This window comes from Pongo pygmaeus, chromosome 21 (genome assembly GCF_028885625.2).
Source record: "Pongo pygmaeus isolate AG05252 chromosome 21, NHGRI_mPonPyg2-v2.0_pri, whole genome shotgun sequence".
NCBI lineage: Eukaryota > Metazoa > Chordata > Mammalia > Primates > Hominidae > Pongo > Pongo pygmaeus.
In genome coordinates, this window is record NC_072394.2 from 38531539 (window position 1) to 38554698 (window position 23160).

The following is a 23160-nucleotide window of genomic DNA, read 5'->3' on the forward strand; positions in this document are numbered from 1 at the left end:
AGGCATCCCATGAAGTGTCGCCTCTGTCCGAGTTGGGAGGACCTTAGAGATGATCCTTGCCATTGCCCTTATTAGCCTGAGGAGGGAAACATGCTCAGGGAGAAAAAGTGACACCCGCAAAGTCACACAGCTGGTCAGTGGTAATTGGAACACCTTATCTGTGGCTCCTGTCTTCAGTCTGAACAGTGCTTTTTCCCTAGTTGCAACTTTAGGCCCAGAAGCAGGAGCTCAGGGCAGATAGAGGCCCGGAGTGGGCTCTGCATATGTTCCGCAGGTGAGGATGCAACAGGAGAGTGTCCTGCTAAGTCAGGATTAGAACCCCAAGAAAAGGGTCCCTGGGCTCTAAGTGAGCAGGCTGAATGGGCACGTTGTTCTGTTATCAATCTGGCTATGGCCATCTCTGCCTACTCTGGTGGGAGGGCCACCATGTGGGGCTCTGGAGTCTAGATGTAACCCAAGGCTTCAGTGTCCCTATTGACAGCCAGGGTGGCATTTCTCAGCAGGTCCTGTCCCTCTAAGCCTTGCCTTGGTGGGTCTAGGGAAGGCTCTGGGAAAGAGAGAGGGCTTATACTGTCCTGGTAGTTTCTGGCAAGTCATCTTCCTTTCCCCCCACACTGGGGAAGCCAGGCCCCTCCTTGGCCCCTTGATTCTTCTTTCCTTTCCTCCCTCCTCTTCTCAGTTTGCTCTCTCCCTTCTGTCTGCTTTCTCCCCTTCTCTCTCCCCACCTTGTCCCCAGATTAGAGGTCTAAAGATAGAGTCTCCAGGCCCACTTCAGGTGGGTGGGTGGTTTTGGGTTTGCTTGAGGCCACCTAGAATTAGAAAGTCTAGAGTCTTCCTCATAAGAGGCTCACTCTGGTGACTTATAATCAACTGCTTATGTTTATTGGCTTACTGTGTGCCAGGCCCTGTGCTAAGCGCTTTACATGCCTTATGTCTTTTAATCCTTACAACTACCAAGCGAGGCAGAGATGATGATCCCCGTCGTATTACAGGAGGCTAAATAACTTGCCCAAGGCCTACGCAGTCCTCAGCCAGCAAGTGGCACAGCTGGGATTTCAATCTAGATCTGTCCGAAGCCCACCGGTACTCTTGAGTCTTTCCTATACGGCCTGTGATAGAGCCTGCAGGAGCATTTAGGTGTCCACAGAGGGGCATGCATTTGCTCAAATTCAGAGAACAAATTCTTGACTCTGAGAGCAGGGCTTCCAATCCAGGAATCTTCCCTCCCAGGCCTGCACTCTGCCGGCACCTCCGGGACTGGCCTTTCTACAGCATCAGCCTTGGGGCCTGCCAAGGCTCTGAGCCCATCTGGTTCTAGGCAGCTGCCCACCTATAGGAGAGACACTGCATCGGTGCAGGGGGTGGTGACAGGGCCCATCTGAAGGTACTTGCCTGTTTTCCTAGTTATTGTTTTGTCTCTGGCCACCTCAATTTTTCATTGAATCGAGTCTTCCACTTAAAGAAGCATATCATCTGCAAAGAGCATTACTTTTGTCTCCTCAGAAGAGTGCTTGGGAGCTTGGATATGTTGCAGGCTCAGTGATGGGTGGAACTCTGGAAGAAGTGGGGAGGGAGGCAGAGACTGGAGCCAGGAGACCCAGGTTCAGAGGTACACATCCACCAGAAGAAAAAAAGAAGGAGCTGGCCTGAGGGCCAGAGGGAGGCAGCCTGGAGAGAGGAATAGGAAACCTGCTCTCACCCCGTGTGCAGCCCAGGAGTCTAGACTCCCTCCCAGGCAGGGCTGCTGGTCTCAGAGTGTCACTCAGGAATCTGGGCAGCTGCAGTCAGCTTGTTGAGCCTCCACCCATTCCAACCGAGACCATTATGTTGGTCAGCCTGGCCCAGCCCAGCCACCTGCCTGCCTGAGCAGGTGGCTCAGTCAGAAGGGACCTTGGTGAAGGAGTGGTGGCTTTGAAACTTCTATCCACAGAGCCACTCTTCATAGGCAAGGGAGCAGAAGTTCAATTTGTGAAACAGCTAAAAGGGTGAGCAGCTTAGCACCCCACCCCATACCCCTCCCTCCTAGGGTTCCCTAAGGCTGGGCTTCTCAAACTTTGTTCCCCCTAAGAGCAACAAAGGTAAGCATGCTAAAAAGCAAAATGAAACAAAACAAAACCTGTGTGCCATGGCTCATGCTGTAATCCCAGCACTTTGGGAGGCTGAGGCAGGTGGATCACCTGAGGTCAGGGGTTCGAGACCAGCCTGACAAGGTGAAACCCCGTCTCTACTAAAAATACAAAAATTAGCTGGGCATGGCTGCATGCACCTGTAATCCCAGCTAGTAGGGAGGATGAGGCAGGAGAATCGCTTGAACCTGGGAGGCGGTGGTTGCAGTTCACTGCAACCTCAATCTGGGCGACAGAGTGAGACTCTGTCTTAAAAAACAAAACAAAACAAAACAAAAGAAAATACAAAAAAACCCCAACACTCTTTTTCCAGGACTCACCCAAGAGATTCAAACCCAGCTGCTCCATGGGCGGGGTGGGGGGTGGGCGTCAGATCCGAGGTGGGGCCCCGGAAGCAGCCTGCTGTAACAGGCTCCCCATCGAGATGATTGGGACACAGATGGTTCTCAGATTGCCCTTGTAGAAGGCTGGCCTCAGATGTTCATGAACTTCTGAAATGGCATGCACAATGTTAAGAGTGTGCATTGTCCCCAGGAGAGGATCCACAGGCACCATCTGTCTTGGAGTCACAACCCATACAACTTTAGAACTGCCGTCTTCAGGGTTGTTTTATGGAGTTGAAGCCTAACGTCTAGAGAAAGGTCACCAGGGAGCCAATGGCAGAGCTGGGTGGAGAGGGCTAGTCTCTCATGCCTATCAGCACATTGCTGGCTTTGCTGTGAAGGTGGTCAGGGACTATAGACCTGTCCCTCTGTCTGGGCCTCAGTTTTCCTAGCTGTAAAATGGGGGTTGGACAGGATAATCCCAAGTTTCCATGCAGCTTTGATCTGTGGTTCTGGAAGTCAGTTCTCCTGCTGCCCAGTTCAAGTTCTTTGTCCTTTTCCTTGCTCCTCCCTGGCTTCACCCACCACTGGGGGGACCTCCCCCTTTAGCATCTTCCATCTTCAGAGATTCTGGACACAGCCTGCATTCTGGCCCCTTAAATCCCTTCTGTCTGACCACATGCCCAAATGCTCAAGCCCTTTCTCCCTTTCTGTCCCCACTCACCATAATTGAGCAAGGTGCCTGTGAATCTGGGGAAGCTCAAGGTGACCTCTGTTCAGAGCTGGACATGTGGGTCAGTGCCAAGGGGAGGGCTGTGAAAACTAATTTCCTGAGGCTCCGAGGACACACCCAGTGCTTCCTATGTCTTTGCCCTAGCTCCCTCTGTTCCTCCCTGCCAAGAATGCCACCCCCTCCATTCCCCAATCACTGTTGAAATCCTGTCTGCCTTTTCAAGGCTCAGCTCAGATGCCAGCCTATGTCCTACAAAGCCTTGTAAGCCCTCCCCCTCACTCCAAGATGAAATTTGTCTTTAACTCCTCTGCACTCCCTTAGTACCTTATCTGTTCCCCTCTGGGGGATGAGTTATGTTTGGTCTTAGCTTTATCCAGGGAGGTGGCTTTCACCAGGTTGTGAGCACTGGGATGCCTTATGTCTTATTCTTTGCTTCCCAGCACCTAGCATGGGGCTGTGCACAGAACAAGTGCTTAATTGAGGCTTACTAAGTTTGCAGAATCTGCCTCCAGCTCTGGGCTGAGCTGGCCTCTTTACAGCCCCTATGGCCCATGTCACTGGCAGGCCGTGGTTTCTCACAGGGCCCCTCCCTCTATTTGTGGATTGGAGGGAGGCCAAGTAGGGCAATAAGAACTTAAATTCCAATTGTGATTCTGCCATTTCTGGGCTGTGTGACCTTGAGCAGATCACTTCCTCTCTCCGAGCCTTAATTTTCTCAGTTTAAAACAAAGAGGTAAGGATGACAAGTCTATTGGGGGCTTGGGTGAATTAACTGAAGTGCTTTGTGTAAAATGCTGATAAAAGCATTGTAAAGAACAAATAGCTAATAAATGATTATGATTTATTATTTTTTGGTTAATAGTTATTACCATTGTTTCTTTTTCTTTTTTTTGAGACGGAGTCTCGCTCTGTCGTCCAGGCTGGAGTGCAGTGGCGTGATCCAGCTCACTACAAGCTCCACCTCCCGGGTTCATGCCATTCTCCTGCCTCAGCCTCCCGAGTAGCTGGGACTACAGGCGCCCGCCACCATGCCTGGCTAATTATTTTTGGATTTTTAGTAGAGACAGGGTTTCACCGTGTTAGCCAGGGTGGTCTCGATCTCCTGACCTCATGATCTGCCCACCTCAGCCTCCCAAAGTGCTGGGATTACAGGCGTGAGTCACCGCGCCGGCATTATTACCATTGTTTCAACAAACATCTACTATGTTCTGAGCATTGTGCTGTGGGAGCCAGGGTGAGAGACAAAAAAAAAATGACAGGAGTTCCTTGGTCTCCAGGGTCTTAAGGTCAAATGAGGCAGTAAGACTCTAGTACAAGAAGTCAGTGTCTGACAGAGATGTGGCTGAGTGAGTTGAGGGGTGAGTCATTAGTGTAGACACCAGGCTAGAGGTGACATTTGAGCCAGAAGGGCATGAAGTAGGAAGGGCAATGACAGGCTGGGAGGAGACCCATATTCCCTGTGGAGAATGGGGAAGTGGGGTGCATATTTGGAGAGTTTCAGGAAGGAGGTGGGAAAGAGCAGAGTGGAAGCAGAGTTAGAATTTCCCTGCAGAAGGGGCATAGGGTCGGACCCCGGATGGAGCAGGAGCTTCAGGCTTTATTTTGCCAAGAAGAATTTGGGGGAATGATGACTCATGATGCCGCCATTGAGAGTAAGAGAGAGACTGCCGGGAAGGTGGGGTAGAAAAGTGAGGCTTTACGGCAGAGAGAGTGGGGACCAGGGAGGTGGGGGGACATTGTCCCTCTCTACCCAGGCTTGTGCTAAGAATGGTGGCAAGTGGGCTTCAGTTCCGGGCTTCTGCAGGGCTGCCTGTTTATCTGGCCAAGATTGGGATTTGAACATTGATGTCTGAAGTTAAAGCACGAAATGACTCCAGAAATGTTAGAATCTCTATATGTCAGAGCCCACCAGCAGAAGTGATCTCTGAATCCACCTCCCGCATGCCACGCTGTGCAGGTGGGAAGCAGAGGCCTGGGAGGAGGAGATGGCACCCAAGAACACCAAGTGAACTGGCCTCGCGCACTCTAGATGGGCTGTGGACCTAGGCCTGTGTTACGGTGAGGAGGGGGCCAGGGAACCCATGAAGGGTGTACATGACAAGCAAACGTCAAGCTGGGAGCAGTCTGTTGCTAGGGTGTGTGTGTGATCCCAGGTGAGTGGGATGTGAGTGGGCCGGAGCTGTCATCATTCCAGGCTTTCCTTCCGGAAAAGGAGAAAGGGCCACATAGGTGCGAACCAGGGGAATATTGGGATGTGGGGGAAATCAGGGGGTGGCTTGAGAAGAGGAGGCTGTTGCCAAGCAGCAAGAGACATGACTGTATGAGAACAACACAGGCACCCTAGCATCTGTGGGCCTGGCACTGTACAGCCCTGGACTGTAGTGGTATCACCTCCATTGCAGGGAAAGAAACCAGGGCTCCCAAGGTCAGAGCTAGGAAGAATGGAGTCAGGAGTGGCATCCAGGTCTGGAGGACTTCAAAGCCATGTCTCTGGCATGCCCTGGGTGGCAACCATTCCAGTTCTTGTGAGGTCCTGGGGTCAAAGGGGTCAAGGAGGTACTCAGCCCAGGGCAAGTCATCTTTTGCTTCCTTTCACTTCTTCTCCATCAATCTGCCCATTGAGTGGGCCTGTTTTCTTCTACTTTACCCACCCCCCTTAATTTGTTGATGAAAAATATTTATTGAGCACCTACTATGTGCCAGGCACTGCCCTTGATTTCATGGAACTTATGCCATCGCTCCTTGGCACAGAGGGCTATCCCACATTGCCAGGGAGGGATGGGAAGAAGGGTGGGGCACTGGCCACTTCTCTCCCCCTTTACATGAGCCCCTCCCTCTTCTCAGCTCTATCCCTTTGCAAATGCCCCTAGCCCCAGATGGTTCTTGTTGGAACTACCTCCTGCTGAAATGAAAACCAGTCAGAGTTAATTGTTAAACCTAATAGCTGGTGAGAGTTTCACTCTCCTGGGCTGGTGGGAGGGGGGCTGCACTCCAGGGGAGGGGTGGAGTCACCCAGGTTTTTCTGGCTAGTACCTGCCACCTTTTCCCTACTCCAGAATCTGCTTCCGGGGCCCTCTCCTCCCCTCCTCCCCAGGGGGCAGGCTGCCATCTGGCCCTTTCCCCTGCCTCCAGCTAAGGTGACCCTGGGAGGTGAGCACTGGCTCTGGCCTTAGTCCAAGGGCCTCTGGGTGAGTGCTCTTAGGGGAGGTGTGGGGCAGGGCAGGGTGCCTAGCCCTGGAGATCCGCCCAGAGGCCAGGCAGCCAGTGGACCTTGCTGGCTTTGCCTCCCGCTGGGTGTGGGTGGGGGAGCTAAGGATGGTGCCACAGTGGCCTAAGCCCTGCACACAGGACCACTGCCTGTGCAGCCCATGCCATGCCGTTCCTCTCTCCTTCCCTTTTGTCCCCTTCATTGAGTTTCTTATTCTGGGCCATTCTCTGCCAAAAGACTGGGAGATTTGGGCACCCTGAGAATAGTGGCAAAGGCTTATTACATCTAGAAGACTGAGCCTCGGGGTAGGCCCCTGCCAAAGTTTAGGGACAGAGCTCAGGGTTCCGAGTCAGCAGGCCTAGTCAAAGCTGGGTGACTTTGCGCAGGTGACTTACCTCTGTGAGCCACAGCCTCATCCTCTGAACACTACAGGAGTTCCTATTTTGGGGAGGTTTGAAGGGTCAGTGAAAGACACTGGGTACTCAGATCCCATTGTCACCATCACTGTGTAGGCACCAGAGGTAAATATTAATTTCGGGTTCAGTAGGGTTTTGTTGAATGAGTAGATACCGTTCTATTCAGAGGTAAGCTCACAGAGGTAAGTCAACTTTACCTTCGAGGCTTAGCTCTGGGCTAGGGCCAAGGAGGTCATCAGCCCAGGCCCTCAAGGACTTGACTGCAGAGCTGCAGCTGCCCTATACAGCAGCCATTAGTCACATGTGGCCAGTGGACATGTAAAATGTGGCTAGTGCCACCAAGGAACTGAACTTTTTGAACTCTGTCGCCCAGGCTGGAGTGCAGTGGCACAATCATTGTAATGTCTGCCTCCCAGGCTTAAGTGATTCTCCTTCCTCAGCCTCTGGAGTAGTTGGGATTACAGGCATGCCCCACCATGCTTGGCTAATTTTTTGTATTTTTAGTAGAGATGGGGTTTCGCCATGTTCTCTGGGCTGGTCTCAAACTTCTGAGCTCTGGCAAAGTAATCCCAAAGGATTTCAGGCATGAGCCACCACGCCCAGCTGAATTTTAAATTTTATTTAATATTTAATTTTATTTGATTTTAACTAATTTAACATTTTAAAAGAATGCTCCCTTCATTTATTGACAAACTATACGTGTTTGGAAACTTAGATTTGAGAATATACCTTTTTTTTTTGGGGGGGGGACGGAATCTCGCTTTTGCTCTGTTGTCCAGGCTGGAGTGCAATGGCATGATCTCAGCTCACTGCAACCTCCATCTCCCGGCTCCAAGCAATTCTCCTGCTTCAGCCTCCTGAGTAGCTGGGATTACAGATGCGCATCACCACACCCGGCTAATTTTTGTATTTTTAGTAAAGATGGGGTTTCATCATATTGGTCAGGCTGGTCTTGAACTCCTGACCTCATGATCCACCTGCCTCGGCCTCCCAAAGTGCTGGGATTACAGGTGTGAGCCACCGGGCTCGGCTTTTTTTTTTTTTTTTTTTTTTAAATCATAAAGGCGGCTGGGCACGGTGGCTCATGCCTGTAATCCCAGCCCTTTGGGAGGCCGAGGTGGGCAGATCACTTGACGTCAGGAGTTCGAGACCAGCCTGGCCAGCATGGTGAAACCCCCGTCTCTACTAAAAATACAAAAATTAGCCAGGTGTGCTGGCACATGTCTGTAATTCCAGCTACTCAGGAGGCTGAGGCAGGAGAATTGCTGGAACCTGGGAGGCGGAGACGGCAGTGAGCTGAGATCACAGTGAGCTGAGATCACACCACTGCACTCTAGCCTGGGCGACAGAGTGAGACTCCATCTTAAAAAAAAAATTGTAAAGGCAAGGAGAATCTAAATATCTTATGAATATTTAGCATCTGAATCAAGATGTGTTGTAAGTATAAAATACACACTGGATTTAGAAGAGGATGTATTAAAAATGTAGAATATCTCTATAGTTTTTTCATTTTAGTTTTAATTTTTTTTTTTAAGAAACAGGTTCTCACTCTGTTGCACAGGCTGGAGTGAGTGGCATGATCATAGCTCACTGCAACCCTTGAACTCCTGGACTTAAGGGATCCTCCCACCTCAGCTAGTAGCTGGGACTATAGGCATGTGTCACCTCACCCAGCTAAATTTTTTTATTTTTTGTAGAGACAGGGTCTTGCTATATTGGCCAGGCTGGTCTTGAACTCCTGGTCTCAAGAGGTCCTTTCACCTCAGCCTCCCAAAAGGCAGGGATTGCAGGCATGAACCACTGTGCTGGGCCTATAGTATTTTTTACATTGATTACATGTTGAGATAGATATATTGGCTTAAATGAATATATCATGAAAATTAATTTCCCTCATTCCTTTGTGCTTTTTAAAATGTAGCTACTAAGGCCAGGCATGATGGCTCACACCCGTAATCCCAGCACTCTGGGAGGCTGAGGCAGGCGGATCGCTTGAGACCAGGAGTTTGAGACCAGCCTGGGCAACATGGGGAAACCCTGTCTCTACTGAAAATGCAAAAGTTAGCCAAGCATGGAGGTGCGCACCTGTAACCCCAGCTATTTGGGAAGCTGAGGCATGAGAATTGCTTGAACCTGGGAGGCGGAGGCTGCAGTGAGCCAAGATCGTGCCACTGCACTCCAGCCTGGGTGACAGAACGAGACTCTGACTCAAAAAATAAAATAAAATAGAATAAAATAAAATGTAGTTGCTATAAACTTTTAAATTACATACATGGCTCACATTTCTATTTGACAACACTATTGTAGACGGAGTTGAGTTGGGCACATTTGATTAATGACAGAAGACTACATAAAGACTAGTTATTTGGGGAAGGTTGGGAGGTCAATGAAGGACAGATATTCCCCACCTCACCCCAGCCCAGGCCTTGCCCCTTGGTGGAATGTTACCCTGGACAGCCCCATAGCCTTGAGGATGAGTTCAGGGCTTCTTTTTTTTTTTTTTTGAGATGGAGTCTCGCTCTGTTGCCCAGACTGGATTGCAGTGCCGCGATCTTGGCTCACTGCAAGCTCTGCCTCCTGGATTCACACTATTCTCTCCCCTCAGCCTCCCGAGTAGCTGGGACTACAGGCGCCTGCCACCACGCCCGGCTAATTTTTTTTTGTATTTTTAGTAGAGACGGGGTTTCACCGTGTTAGCCAGGATGGTCTCGATCTCCTGACGTCGTGATCCGTGTGCCTCGGCCTCCCAAAGTGCTGGGATTACAGGTGTGAGCCACTGCTCCTGGCCGAGTTCAGGGCTTCTGATGGCAAATGAAAAACCTTTGTCTGGGTCCTCATCCTGGCCATGCCCTTCACTTGCTCTGTGTGTGACCTTGGGCACTTCTCTTTGCTGAACTTGAGCCTTTCATCTGCAAACTGAGACTAATGGTGGTTGAGGGGATGGCCTGACAAATAATCCAAGTGAGTATTTAGCACAGTGCCTGGCATGCCTAAGCAGTCAAGTATTTGCTGTGTGGTGATTGCTACTACTGTTAGTGTGGGGGCTGTTGCCACGACAGTACTGTTGCACCCAGCAGCTCATATTCAGTTATTCCATGTGCCTCAAGGGGACATTGGCTAGAGGGGAAGAAGTTAAAATAGCTTGAGGGTGGGAGTTGGGATGGGAATTTGGGGCTGCTTTGTATGATACCTCAAGAGATTGCTTGGTTTTCAGGTAGTTCCTTGGATATTCCTTTCTGCAAGTGATCAGGCAAAGATAAATTCCATTTTACAGATGAGGAAGCTGAGGCCTGTGAAGGGAAAGTGACCTGGCTACACAGCCGGAATCTGAATGCAGGACATTCTGCCCTGTCGTGGTGGTATTGGAGCCAGCTAATGCCACCTGACCAGAAATCCAGAGCTTGGAAGCAATGGTTATTATTAGTTTCTATAACTGGAAAGGATCTTGACATTGGTTTTTTGGTTTTTTTTGAGACGGAGTTTCGCTCTTGTTGCCCAGGTTGGAGTGCAATGGCACAATCTCGGCTCACCGCAACCTCCGCCTCCCGGGTTCAAGCCATTCTCCTGCCTTAGCCTCCCTAGTAGCTGGGATTACAGACATATGCCACCATGCCCTGCTAATTTTATATTTTTAGTAGAGACGGGGTTTCTCCATGTTGGTCAGGCTGGTCTCAAACTCCCAACCTCAGGTGATCCGCCCGCCTCGGCCTCCCAAAGTGCTGGGATTACAGACATGAGCCACCACGCCCGGCCTTGACATTGTTTAGTACAACGGTCTCATTCTGAAGTCAAAGAAACAGAGATGAGAGAGAGAGCGAGAGAGAGAAAGAGAGAGAGAACTGCTGATCACATAGCAAGTTGGTGGCCAAGCTGGAACTGATTCTGTTTGCTTAGATCCAGCCTTCAGCTCAGCCCCAACAGGATGGATGGCCCTGCTTGTCAGTGCCCTTCTCTCCTGCCCAGTCCCCAGAGAGGGCTTCTGGAGAAAGAGGCTTTTGTCTCATCAGCTCCTCCTGGTTTCTTCTCAAGGTAGCTACACACATGTGCACACACACACACACTCACACCCATTGGCCCCAGTTTGCATTTGTTACACACACACTCTCACATCCCACTGGCCTCAGTTTGCTTTACGCGCACACACACACACACACACACACACACACACACACACACACCATTGGCCTCAATTTGCATTTGTCCCTATTCCAGGTTTAAAGGGCCCTGAAATTTGAAGCCTATCCACACATATCTACTTTCTGGGTATCCACGGAAAGACCATGGGCTTTTTCCTCAAGGAGGCCTGAGTTCAAATCCTTCTTCTATCTCTGATTCTCTCTGTGACCTTGGGCAAGTCACTTGTTCTTTTTTGACCTCAACTTCCTCATTTGAAAAGCAGGAATGGGAATGGTATGTGTACAACCTAGTGGTTTAGCTGGGCTCCAGACCCCAGCCGCAGTGTAGGGGTCTCAGCTCTGCCACTTATTCACTGCCTGGTCTTCAGTGAGTCATTTCATCTTTCTAGGTCTCAGTTTCCCCATTTTGAATGGTGCTGCTACCTCTTGGACAGTTGTGATAAGGCACCTTGCTGAGCTGTTCACAGGCATCATCTCATTTAGTCCCCCCTATTAGCCCTGGGAGCAGACACTTTTACTCCTGTTTTCCAAATGAGGAAGTAAAGTGACTTGCCCTGGGCCACACAGCTAGTAAGTGTTAGAACCAGAATTCAAACAGGTCTGAGTTACTTCAGAGCCTAAGCTCATAAACCACTGTACGTTCTTCCTGTTCACCTGAGCTTCACATTTAGCATTCACATGAAGTAGGAACACCTCATCCCACCTGGATACTGACTGTTCTGAGTGTGAGTCCAGGGTGCCTGTAGCTTCTCCCTCCAAGTCTCCTGCCCCATTGCATACTAAGCCTGACCTGCAGTTGGAGCTCAAAGAAGATTGAAAAAGTACTTACATACTCTGAGTGAATTACACCAGAACAGGATGTGAATGCTAAAAAGACCCCGAGGGAGGCCGGGCATGGTGGCTCATTCCTGTAATCCTAGCGCTTTGGGAGGCCGAGGTGAGTGGATCACTTGAGGTCAGGAGTTTGAAACCAGCTTGGCCAACATGGTGAAACCTTGTCTCTACTAAAAATACAAAAAATTAGCCGGGCATTGTGGCTCACGCCTGTAATCCCAGCTACTTGGGAGACTGAGACAGGAGAATCGTTTGAACCTGGGATGCGGAGGTTGCAGTGAGCAGAGATCGCGCCATTGCACTCCAGCCTGGGCGACAGAGCGAGACTCTGTCTCAAAAAAAAAAAAAAGGAAGAGAAGAAAAGACCCCGAAGGATCACTGATTCCAACCATATTTATTTCACAGATGGGGAGACTGAGGCAAGGAAAGGCCAAGTGGACAGCAGGGGGTATAACCATGGCACCTGAGGAGGCACCTGGAGGTTGGGGCCCCTGCTCTCCCTTCTCCCCATACATCTAGTCCACCAGCAAGTTCTGGGGATACTACCTCTTAAATACCTCTTGAGTCTGTCCACCTCTTTCTGTCTCTTCTGCAACCACCCTAGCCTAGGCCCTTGTCATATCTCCGCTGGATAATCACAACACCCTCCTAACTGACGTTCCTGCAGCTTCTTCTGCCCCTCTTCCGTCCTGTACCCTGCAAGCCAGTGGTTTCTCTTTGCTCTTACAATAAACAGCGAATCTTCACCTTGGCCTCCAAGGTCCTTCGCTGCCTCGCCGCTGCTGCCACTTCAGGTGCATATTTGTTACTTTCTATTTTGCTTTCCACCTTGTCACAAGGCCTTTTTGTTTAACAGGTTCAGCAACTTCCCTAAGGTGCCTCAGAGAGTCAAATGCCAGCCTCTCAATTTCCAGCACATGCTGGGCTCATGAACTCCTGTTCTGAGGAGCTAATGCTGTTTCCTCCCTCTAGGTGCCTGACTGACAGAAGTTCTTGCCCCCGGGGAGCTGGTGTGGACAGAGGAGGGGTGAGTGTTCTGGAGGCACAGACTTATTATTCTCCTTCTGCTGAGGTTGGACGAAGAGGTCTTCGAGGCCCTCAGGCTCTCGATTTTTGACATATTTGACTGCTGGGGAAGTGTGAGGCTTTGTCTAGGCCACCTGTTTCTGGTGGCATTGAAAACAGGGGCAGTGCTGGGGGCCTTCCCTGGTTTTGGCTTGTTTTGGGGTAGGGGCCGAAATGCATATTCATCAAGCTCTGTATTCAACAACAGGCTTTGCCTCTATTGCTCATCCATGCCACCGTGGCTGGTGAAGGATGGTGCTGGGCCTGGACGCTGCCCCGTGGCCCTTGCCTGTCTTTGCTTCACCACTCCTAGGTGGTAGACTAGATTCAGAAGAGAGTGCTTTCATCCTGGCCCTGCCTGTTGACCACTATATGACCTTCCTTTCTATTGGCCTCAGAGTCGCATCAACATTGTTGGGTCAGGGGATGGGGGAAAGTAGGGTCAGACTAAATGAGTTGTTTTCAAACTTTCCAGCAGGGAACTCTCCTTTTCCATTGCACCCCAAAGAATATCAATGTACAAAACAGCTAAAGGGGTTGCAGTGTGGGTTGAAGTTGGCTTGGGGCTGGCCAATTCCTCAGCTCCCAGCAGCCCCCAAACAATGCAATTGACCTTTTCTTGGCTTTGTGGAAGACACTTTGGAAACCACTCACCTGAGGTGTGTCAAAGCTTCTTCCCAACTTGCGGGTGCTGTGACTCTGGCAGGGCGAGGGAGTAGAGAGGGAACTCAGCCAATGGAGTTACATTGATTGGGGAATTTCGAAGTAACATGCAAATGTCACTATGATGTTATTAGTAAGGCACAACTGCCAGGGCTGTGATGTTGTCATTCTGGAGTCCTCTGGTTTTTAATTTTGGCTTGATGTGAAGTATCTTTGTACCCCTAGGGAAACTTTCCATTTGTGTCTGTGTGTGTGTGTGTGTGTGTGTGTGTGTGTATACATGTGTGTGCACCTGTAGGGAGCGGGAACTATGGGGAATGAAGTGTGGCCGAGCCAGGCTGGGACAGGTAGAATGAATGGTGGGCAGAGCTGGGAGCATGTTGCTCCTGGGGGTTGTGGGGGTAGGGGGTGGCTTTAGCTCAGTTAAAAGGAGCGATTTGGCTCCTTCCTACAGGGGCCCCATGGAGATCTCTGGGCAGGAAGCACTGAGAACAAGGAATCCTCTGTCCGCAGCCACAGCACAGCCAGGACAGAGGAGGTGGATTAGGAGTTCCCGGGAGGGAGCCTGCCCAGCCTTTCCCTGACATTTGGGCAAATGTGTGGGGAGATGCGGAGCTCAAGGTATGTGCGCATAGGGAAGGTGGGGCTCCGTTAAGGGGAGGTTGAGATCGGCTCATGCATTTATTCCACACGTTCCTCAAGCTTCCTGAAGCCTTTCAAGGAGCCAAGCTCAGAAGCAGACAATTCTGTAGGAGTCAGAGCCAAGAAAGATGAGACTCTAGGTATTAACCACCATCAGCTTACTGAAGGAGACAGGAAATGTGAGAGATAATAGACTCTCACAGGCAGCTGGGTGCAGTCGGAGCTATTTGGCCTGTGTGTCTAGAGCCCCACATTCAAGTTCTTGCTCTACAGTAATGGTCTCATGACTTCCCCTTTCTGAACCCTCATTTCTCCTTCTGTAGAACGCAGATGAACACATCAGCCCTAGCTACTTCTCAGTGCTTTTCTAAGTGTCAATTAGAATAGAGTTTTTCAAATCTCTTTGGGCAACAGAAACCCATATTGTAAGCATTTGTAGCAGAACTTGTCTGGTTCTGGGGCAGTTTACCCAGAATTTTGCCCTCCTCGTGGCTCTTAGTTTCCTGGGTGCTTTTGGAGATACCTCTGCAAATTCCCAGGGCTCTAGGAAGCAGGGTCTAAAGACCACTGGGTCAGGGTATTCTTGAGAACATGCTTTGAAAACTGCCCACTGCAACCCAGGTGATAGGGGTGGTGCCACATACACAAGAGTAGTTATAATACTGGCTTCTGCTTGGCCCTGCCCATGGCCAGCACTGACCTTACCTTAGTTAGGGTCTATACAATTGGGCATGGCTTTTTTCCAGAAACCAGTGACAAAAACTTAACTCAAAGTGGCTTTAAACCAAAAAATGACTTTAATGGATCCTGGGGCAGTTCATGGGACTGAAGAATGAAGAATCAGGTTGACTCTCTCTCTGACATCACTGCTTGTCTCTCCCTTTTAAGCTGTCCTCTGTCCCAGCTTAGCAATCCAAACAGAAAAGGGAGACTCTTTTTCTTCTAGAATCTGTATGTCAATCCAAGGGAAGGACTCTGAGTGGTTCAGTCACTGTTGCTGTGAGGATAGGAATACTCTGAGTGGCCAGGTGTGGGTCAGCTGCCTACCTATGTAGCTAATGTAGGGGCAGAGCTAGCACCAGACACAAGGGGAGTAGAAGGCTGTTGGCAGACCACGAGAACATGCTAGGATATTAGTGGAGCCCTAGGTTTAACAGCTCATAGGCCTGCAAGGGGCTGTAACTCCCCTCTTCAGTTACAGTAATGCAAATGCCAACAATAATAATAGCTAATGTGCATTGAATTACTCTCCCTGTACCAGGCATGTTCTATTGCTTTATGTGTATTCTTTCATTTAATTCTCATGACAGTCTTTGGGTAGGTCCTATTATTACTATTATTTCCCCATATTATCGATGAGGGAACTGAGGCCCTGTTAAGTTAAGGCCATACTTTGAGTAAGTAAGGGAGCTGGGTTTCAAGCCCAAGGTGTCTGGCTTCAGAGACCATGCTCTGACTATTCCATCTCCAGCCTCTGTTTGGTAGGCCAAGTGGCCATCTTGCCTTTGCTTGTATGCATGGAGCTCATGACTTACAGAGGCAGCCCAGGCCCAGGTTGCACTGCTCTGCCTGTTGGAAAGGGCTTCCCTATGCAGTGCACATGTCTACCTCCAAACAAATCCATCCAGCCAGCATATGGCTCTGTGTTAGGTGTTTCAGGAGATGTCAAGACAAATCATCCATAAACCTGCCTGAACGGTCACCATCACAATAAGTCACATTACTTACATTGTGCCAGGCTCCATGCTGAACTCTTTATGTGCATTATCTCATTCAATTGCAACAACAGGCCAGGTGAAGTGGCTCACACCTGTAATCCCAGCACTTTGGGAGGCCGAGGCAGGTGGATCAATTGAGGTCGGGAGTTTGAGACTACTCTGACCAACATGGTGAAACCCCGTCTCTACTAAAAATACAAAAATTAGCCAGACATGATGGAGCACGCCTGTAATCTCAGCCATTCAGGAGGCTGAGACAGGAGAATCGCTTGAACTCAGGAGGTGGAGGTTGCAGTGAGTCGCAATCGTATGACTGCATTCCAGCCTGGATGACAGAATAAGACTGTCTCAAAAATATAGTAATAATAATAGTTGCAACAACAACTCCAGAGAGTAGGTTCTGTTATTGTCCCCATTTTCCAGGGGAAACTGAGGCTCAGAGGGAATAAGTGACTAAGAAACTGCAAAGCTGGTATTTGAGTTCAGGTCTGCCTAGCTCCAGAGCCTGTACTACAACCCACTGCAGTCAGCTGTGTCCCCTAGAGGGGAATACATGTGTGCAGATGTGATTGTGACACAGTCAGCATGCAAATTGCCACTGAGAGGGACAGGAAAAATGCAACTGGAGTTTACAGGAGAGAGGTCAGGGAAAGGGGGGGAAGGGGACGTTTGATCTAAGTTGAAGGGAACTAGGATTTGGACATTCAGTTCAGGGAGGGATCTCCAGGAAGGTTTGGAAGAGAGAAGCAGGGGTAGTGAAGTTCGGGGGAACCAAAGAACTGAGTTGGGGGTGAGGATGAGGGGTGTTTTGGCCAGCTGTGCTTTCAGGCCCCACAGAAGGTGCCTCCTTCTTCCAGACTGTTCTCTTCTGAGACGTGAAGAGGTTTGATCTTTTCCAGGAGATCTCAACACAGGTGCCCAGTTCCTTCCTTTCCTCCTGATGTGAGGTGGGCAGGCCCTATCTGGAGGGTAGACAAGGCACCTGGGCACCAACAGCTGTCAGTGCTTCATTCCCTTCTTCCTGGTGGTGAATGGCAGGAAGAATGGTCCGTTCCCCAGGGATCAGCACTTTCTCCAGACAGCACAGTGCTCCAGGCACCAGAATGGCTGGACTAGCCATTCAGGAGGGTTCTCCATGTCCTCCCTGGACAGCAGGCTGAAGCACATGCCTCTCACCCATTGAGGGGCTCCTTTCTCCTGTGCCCTGCCTTAGCTAATCTCATCCATTTGTCAGAAGGTGGATAATGCCCCCAGAGGCCTGGGCTCTGTCCCTAAAGTGCCTTTGGATTTTTCTCCAAACAACACAGGTGGGAAATTGGGGGAAGAGTATGATGTAGTGCTAGGAGCTCTCTCAGTTTCAAAGGATAGAAGAATAGCAGTTACTTTTCTTGAGCTGGACTCACAGTGAGTCAGGGGTTTTATTACCCCATTTTGCAGATGAGGAGGTTGAGGTTCAGAGGAGGAAAATGATGCAAATGCAGTTGTCACATGAAATGTGAATGGCTGTGCCATTGTCTCCTGAAGGAGGGACATAAGCGTGATAAGCGTGGAGACTCAACATGGAAAACTGCCCCTTCCCTCCCCTGCTCTTGCCCATCAATTCCTCCTCCTGTGGCAGTAGCTCTGAAATGCTGACTCTGGCTACCCTGGCTGCTCTCCATCCTCTCTTCTACATGGTAACAGATCATTCCTCCTGGATTGCTGCCTGCCTGAGAGCTAGAGGGGTGTCTCTGGGGGACCCAGGCCTCAGGAATGTTGCCCACGTAAGGTCCAGACATCCAGTATTTCTTCTGTGACTCTTACGGTCTCTGGAGTCCCTGGATTTCTCCAATCCTTCTTGAAGGAATTCCAGCATTTCTGTAAGGGGAAAAGAGGCAGAGGACAGAAGAATTCTTTCATAATTCTTCTGTCCTTAGGATCCTTCAACCCCATGGCCCTTATCACCTGGCTCACACTAGAACTAGAATCAAAGTCCTTCATATTTTTTTCTACAAAGGGCTTTTCAATTTATCATCTCATCTGATTTTCCTTGTAATCCTGAGAGATAAGGCAGGAAGGGTATAATTATCACCATTTGTGGGTGGGTTAACTGAGGCTCAGAGAAGGTAAGTAACTTCTCCAAGGTTACACAGATGATAGTGGTAGAGCAGGGCTAGAAGATAGAAGCCAGTGTCCAGGAATCCTGACCTTACTTCTCAGTGCCCAGTGCTGACAGCTACTGGGACAGCCTCTGGCTGGCCTCTTAGTCCCTCTCTACCTCCAGGACTCCCTCTCTGGTTCAGCCCAGTGTGGGGGAGGAGTCATGTCCCCAGTTCAGACCTTCCAGGCTTCCTAAGGCCTCCAGAGTAAAGCCTCACTCACCACTTCTGTATTTGAGAGTTCCCCATATCCAGTCCCAATCTACTGCTCTTGCCAATCTCAGCTAACATAACAGGCTGGTCTTTTCCTTCTGACAAGGTAGACAAGATTAGCCATTTGTTAGGGGGCATCCCTCTGTGGGATGTTGGAGGAATGGGTTTCAGCCTGCTTGTTGCTCAGGGAGTAGACAGGGAAACTGAGGCAAGGGTCAGCACAATCGCTGCATTCAGGACAGCTTAGAAAGGCAAGGCTAGGAAAAGGCTTCGACTGGGCTAATATGATGGGCCTTTCCCCAGGAAAATCTACTGCTTTGTTTCATTCAATGAAACACAGATGGTGCATGCCTATAATCCCAGCTACTTGGGAGGCTGAGGCAGGAGAATTGCTTGAACTGGGACCAAGGAGGTGGAGGTTGCAGTGAGCCAAGATCGAGCCACTGCACTCCAGCCTGGATTACAAGAGCAAGACTCCTTCTCAAAAAAAAAAAAAAAAAAAAAAAGAAACACAGAGCGTACTGAGTGCCTATCTTTTGCTCTACTTCTATCCCAGAGAATATTTTCCAAGGGGCACCCTACACTTTGTCAGAAAAGTAGCATCTGGGCCAAACCAGAACCAGAGACCCAGGTTCCTAAGGAGCATTGGAGGTTACAGCTCAGCACTTGCCAGAACAACTGGGATTCTGGAATAAGTGATGATGATTGCACAACTCCGTATGTAAATATACTCAAGAGGAGTGAATTGTATGTTGTAAAGTGGTACATTTTATGGCATATGAATTATATCTCAATTTTTAAAAAAAAGAATACCTGGGATTATATTAGACCATGCCCTGCACATGTAGGTGCTTAATAGATGCTTAATAGATATTTGTTGAATGAATGCATTAAGGAATGTAACATTTATTTATTTATTTTACTTAAAAATTTTGATATAAGAACATCTTATAAAGCACATTTGTTTGATCCTCACAGCAGCTGTAAGGAGGAGTTAGGGTGAGAATAATGATCCCCATTTAACAGATAAAGAAACAGAGGCCTGGAAAGATTAAATGACTTACCTAGGGCAATTGAATTAGAGTTTTAGAGAGTTGAAATAAGTTTTTATGCTATCTCCTCCAGCCCTTGATTCATTAAGCAAACCTTAAGCAAGCACTTCTTCTATAATTGAGCTATCCCTGAGATGCTGAGATACTGATATCAATGTGACAAGACCTCTCTCATTCCCCAGTAGTTGAGAGGGAGACTGGGATGAAGAACCAAGCACTGACAATATGGCATGATTAGTACTGAAGGGAGGTGGGCTCAGGGGCTGCAATGCCCAAAGGGGCTCTGGCCAGCCCTGGGGAGAGCAGGGTGACTGCCCTGGAGGCTGACAGCTGACTGGACCAGGAAGGATCAGAAAGATGGCCAAAAGAAAGGGCAAGGTGTGGCTGGGTGTGGTGGCTCACGCCTGTAATCCCAGCACTTTGGGAGGCTGAGGTGGGCAGATTGCTGGAGGTCAGTAGTTTGAGAACAGCCTGGCCAACATGTGAAACCCCATCTCCACTAAAAATACAAAAATTAGCCAGGTATGGTGGTGCACACCTGTAATCCCAGCTACTCAGGAGGCTGAAGCAGGAGAATCGCTTGAACCTGGTAGGGTTGGAGAGAGTCGAGATTGAGCCACTGCACCCCAGCCTGGGTGACAGAGCAAGACTCCATCTCGAAAGAAAGCAAGAAAGCAGGAAGGAAGAGGGGAAGGAAGGGAAGGGGAGGGGAGAGGAGGGGAAGGGAGGGGAAGGGAAGGAAAAGGACAAGGTGGGCAGGGTAGGGTGTCTTCATGTCAGTCCAGGGTGCCCTTGAATCCTGTGATGAGATTAGGGCTGGCTTTGATTCAGAAGAGCAGGAGGAGTCACTGATGAATTTTAAGCAGGCGAGGAGCAATGCTAGATTGCCCGCTGCCCTCCATCCAGAGCAAGCCCATTTCAGCCCTTTCTTCAATACCAATCTCCCTGCCCGCCCTCCTCCTCTGTACCCTCTGCGCTGGTCACACAGTGAGCCTGATAGAGGTGAACTTGAGCCCAGGGGTCCTCTCTCCCAGACCAAGCTAGTCCTTGCTTCATCACTCCAAGTAGCCCTCCTCAGTTTGAGTCCACCCCTGACATTGCTGTTCTGGCCTTCAACTGATCGCAGCTAGAAACTGTCGGTAACATTATCACTAAGTGCTAATAACCATTAAAACAGATGACCATTTATCAAGCCCCTACTCTAAGCCAGGCATGGTTATAAGTGATTCATTTCTGTATCACTTAAAGTCATTCAATCCTCATCCTAAGAAATGGGTTATAGTATAATCCCTAGTTGGCAGATCAGGAAACTGAGGCACAGAAAGGTGTCATAATTTGCCTAAGTGTTGGTGAAGCTGGGATTCAAAACCAGAGTCTGTGCTGAGTCTTATCCACTGGACTATAGAGCACACAGGAGGAAAAGGGCAGTCAGTCCAGCTGAAGACTGAGTGAGCAAAGAGGGACTGGTCCGGTGAACTTGGCAAGCCACAGAATCACACAGAGGCCTTGAAGTCCATACATTCTGTGTGACGGGCAATCTGCCTTTTGCCTTTGAATCTAGGATTTCTGAAGCTCTAGGCTGACCGTGTCCCTGTCTGTTTGATGTAGCCTGGCTGGAGCCTGAGCCCTGGACAGCCAGATTTATATTTTCTCTCTCATCTGTTTCTCTTTCTCCTACCCACCACCCCAGTGCTTGGGCCTAGAAATGGATTCTGCCTCCAGCAGCTCCTCCATTGTGTCCTGATTTAGTCCACAAATTTTTATTAAAAACTCCAATTTTATTGGAGTTCCTACCATACTCCAAACACTGTCCTATGTACTGGGATACAGAGGCGCACATGTCAGGTAAACACATGCTATGGTCTGGATGTTTGTGTCCCCTTATAATTTATTTGTTGAGATCCTAACTGCCAAGGTAATGGTATTAGGAGGTGGGGCCTTTGGGAGGTGATGAGGTCATGAGGGCTCCACCTTCATGAATGGGATTAATGTCCCTATAAAAGATCCCAGAGCCTTTGGTAGTTCGTGAGCATGATGATTGGGTGTTCACGCATGTGTGTGAGATGTGCCGCCTTCAAACCTTTTTACAATGTACAATGTGAACGCATTACCTGTCTGACATGAAAAAAAAAAAAGATAGCGATCTCAGAGAGCTAGATTTCCTTTCTACCATATGATGACTAGAAGGAGCCATCTCTGAACCAGAAAGCAGCCCTCAGTAGACACGGAATCTGCTGGCACCCTGATCTTTGACTTCTCACAAAAATGTGAGAAACACATTTTTGTTGTTTATGAGCCACCCAGTTGATGGTGTTTGGTTATAGCAGCCCGAAAGCAGAACTTCATATCATTCTCTGGCATTTCCCAAGAGGTATTGACAAAGATGTCTCTTGGTTCCTCCATGGGATGCATGATTTTGAATTTGGAAAAATACCTCTGTTGGGGGAGGTAGCATGTGCTGGGAGCCCATGTGCTGGGGGTCAGGCTTGGGCTGTGATCCTGCCTCTTCTGTGGCCATGCTGGGTGACCTGAGGCTGGTTCTTGCCTCTCTCTGGTCCTCTTCCTCCCCATCTACCAAAGGGGGATATGAGAACAGTCCCTGGCATTTGTGGGGCATTTGCCTGGCCTATGTGTCATGTGCTCACAGGAGCCCAGGCTGATTCCAAGGTCCCTTCCTGCCTAGCAGTTGGCTCCTGGGTCTCACAGGCCCTGGAAGTGACCTCTGGGCTGAGTAGCTCATCAGCTTCCCCACACTCTAGCCCGAGGGTCTCCTGCTGTCTTCTCAGAGCTGATGGAACAGGTTCCAGCAAGGCAGCCCCTGACACAGAATCCAGACCTGTCCAGTAGGGACCCCATATACTGGTGGGTGTAACTTCTTATTATTTCCTTTGGGCAGGAAGTGGGGAAGGCTGGAGTGGAGGTGGAATGAGAGCAGACCTTCAAGGCCCCTGAAACTATGCAGTTAACCTAGTCCTGCCTTGGGAAAGGTGGTGAAACCAAAGCCCGAGAAGGGCAGCTTTCCCCAAGACTTTGCCAAGTGTCACCAAACTATGCTGGAACCCAGATCTACTGATCCCTCCCTGCACAAGTGCGTCATGTGCTCAGCTGTTCCTGGGCCTTGCTCACGGAGTAGGGGAGGGCAAAGTATAGAGCGTGTGTGCACCTAGCCAGGTGGAGAGTGGCCACATTTTATCCTGATGCTATGGTTGTGGGGAGATAAGTGTCTCCATGTCATTTGTCATGTTTCCCTGCCTCCTGTCATGTTTCTCAGATAAGTTCCTGGGTCTCTTGCCCAACTGACGCAAACAGCCTATAGATTGAGTGTCCAGAGGAGGGGGCAATGCAGAGGGCCAGCCTTTGTGCCAAATGGGGACAGGAGGCCTGGTGAGTCCTGCTGTACACCATTCCTGGTGGTGGAGCCGCTCAGCTGTGAGCGCCCATCCTTTCTCTGGGCAGTGGCCATGTGGCCTAGGCTAGCAGGCCCTGGAAGAGCCTTTCTGCGTCCTTCCTGTCTACCGCCTCACCCACACCCCTGAAGCTCTGGGCTCTGCTACTCAGCTTTGGCACAGAGACTGGTTTGGCAGGTTTGGCCACACCCATGAGCAGTGTGACGGCTGGGAGCTGGGGTGGGGCAGGCCTGAGGAGGCAGTGCTGCCCTGTCCTTACCCCCATACCCCCAAATCCCAGCCTCACTTCTGCCACCTTTTCTACCTTTCTCAAGGGAGGCTTCCTGGGAAACTGGAAGGCAGAAGCCACGCAGACTTCTAGTCCTGGTTCCACTGCTTACTCGGTATGTGGCCCTTGGCCAGCCCCTTTCCCTTCTTGGACCTCAGTTTCAGCACCTGTACAATGGGGCTTTGGGTTCAGTGATCCTCAGACAGCCACGTTGTATGATT

General features: G+C 49.8%; 1 protein-coding gene and 1 pseudogene across 12 annotated transcripts in view; both read left to right on the forward strand.

The window, feature by feature from the left end:
* Positions 1-23160, forward strand: part of EPB41L1 (erythrocyte membrane protein band 4.1 like 1) — a 139694-nt gene that overhangs the window by 7004 nt on the left and 109530 nt on the right. For 7 of the 12 annotated variants that reach the window (XM_054467198.2, XM_063659223.1, XM_063659193.1 and 4 more), the window contains exon 2: positions 12746-12800. The exons of 4 other annotated variants lie outside the window; for them this stretch is intronic. The gene's annotated coding sequence lies outside the window, so the exon portion shown is untranslated. Of the gene's footprint in view, positions 1-12745; positions 12801-22985; positions 23055-23160 lie in introns of all 12 variants that reach the window. One more of the 12 variants, XM_063659203.1, reaches the window with a different exon arrangement.
* Positions 21275-21385, forward strand: LOC129022199 (small nucleolar RNA U13; annotated as a pseudogene).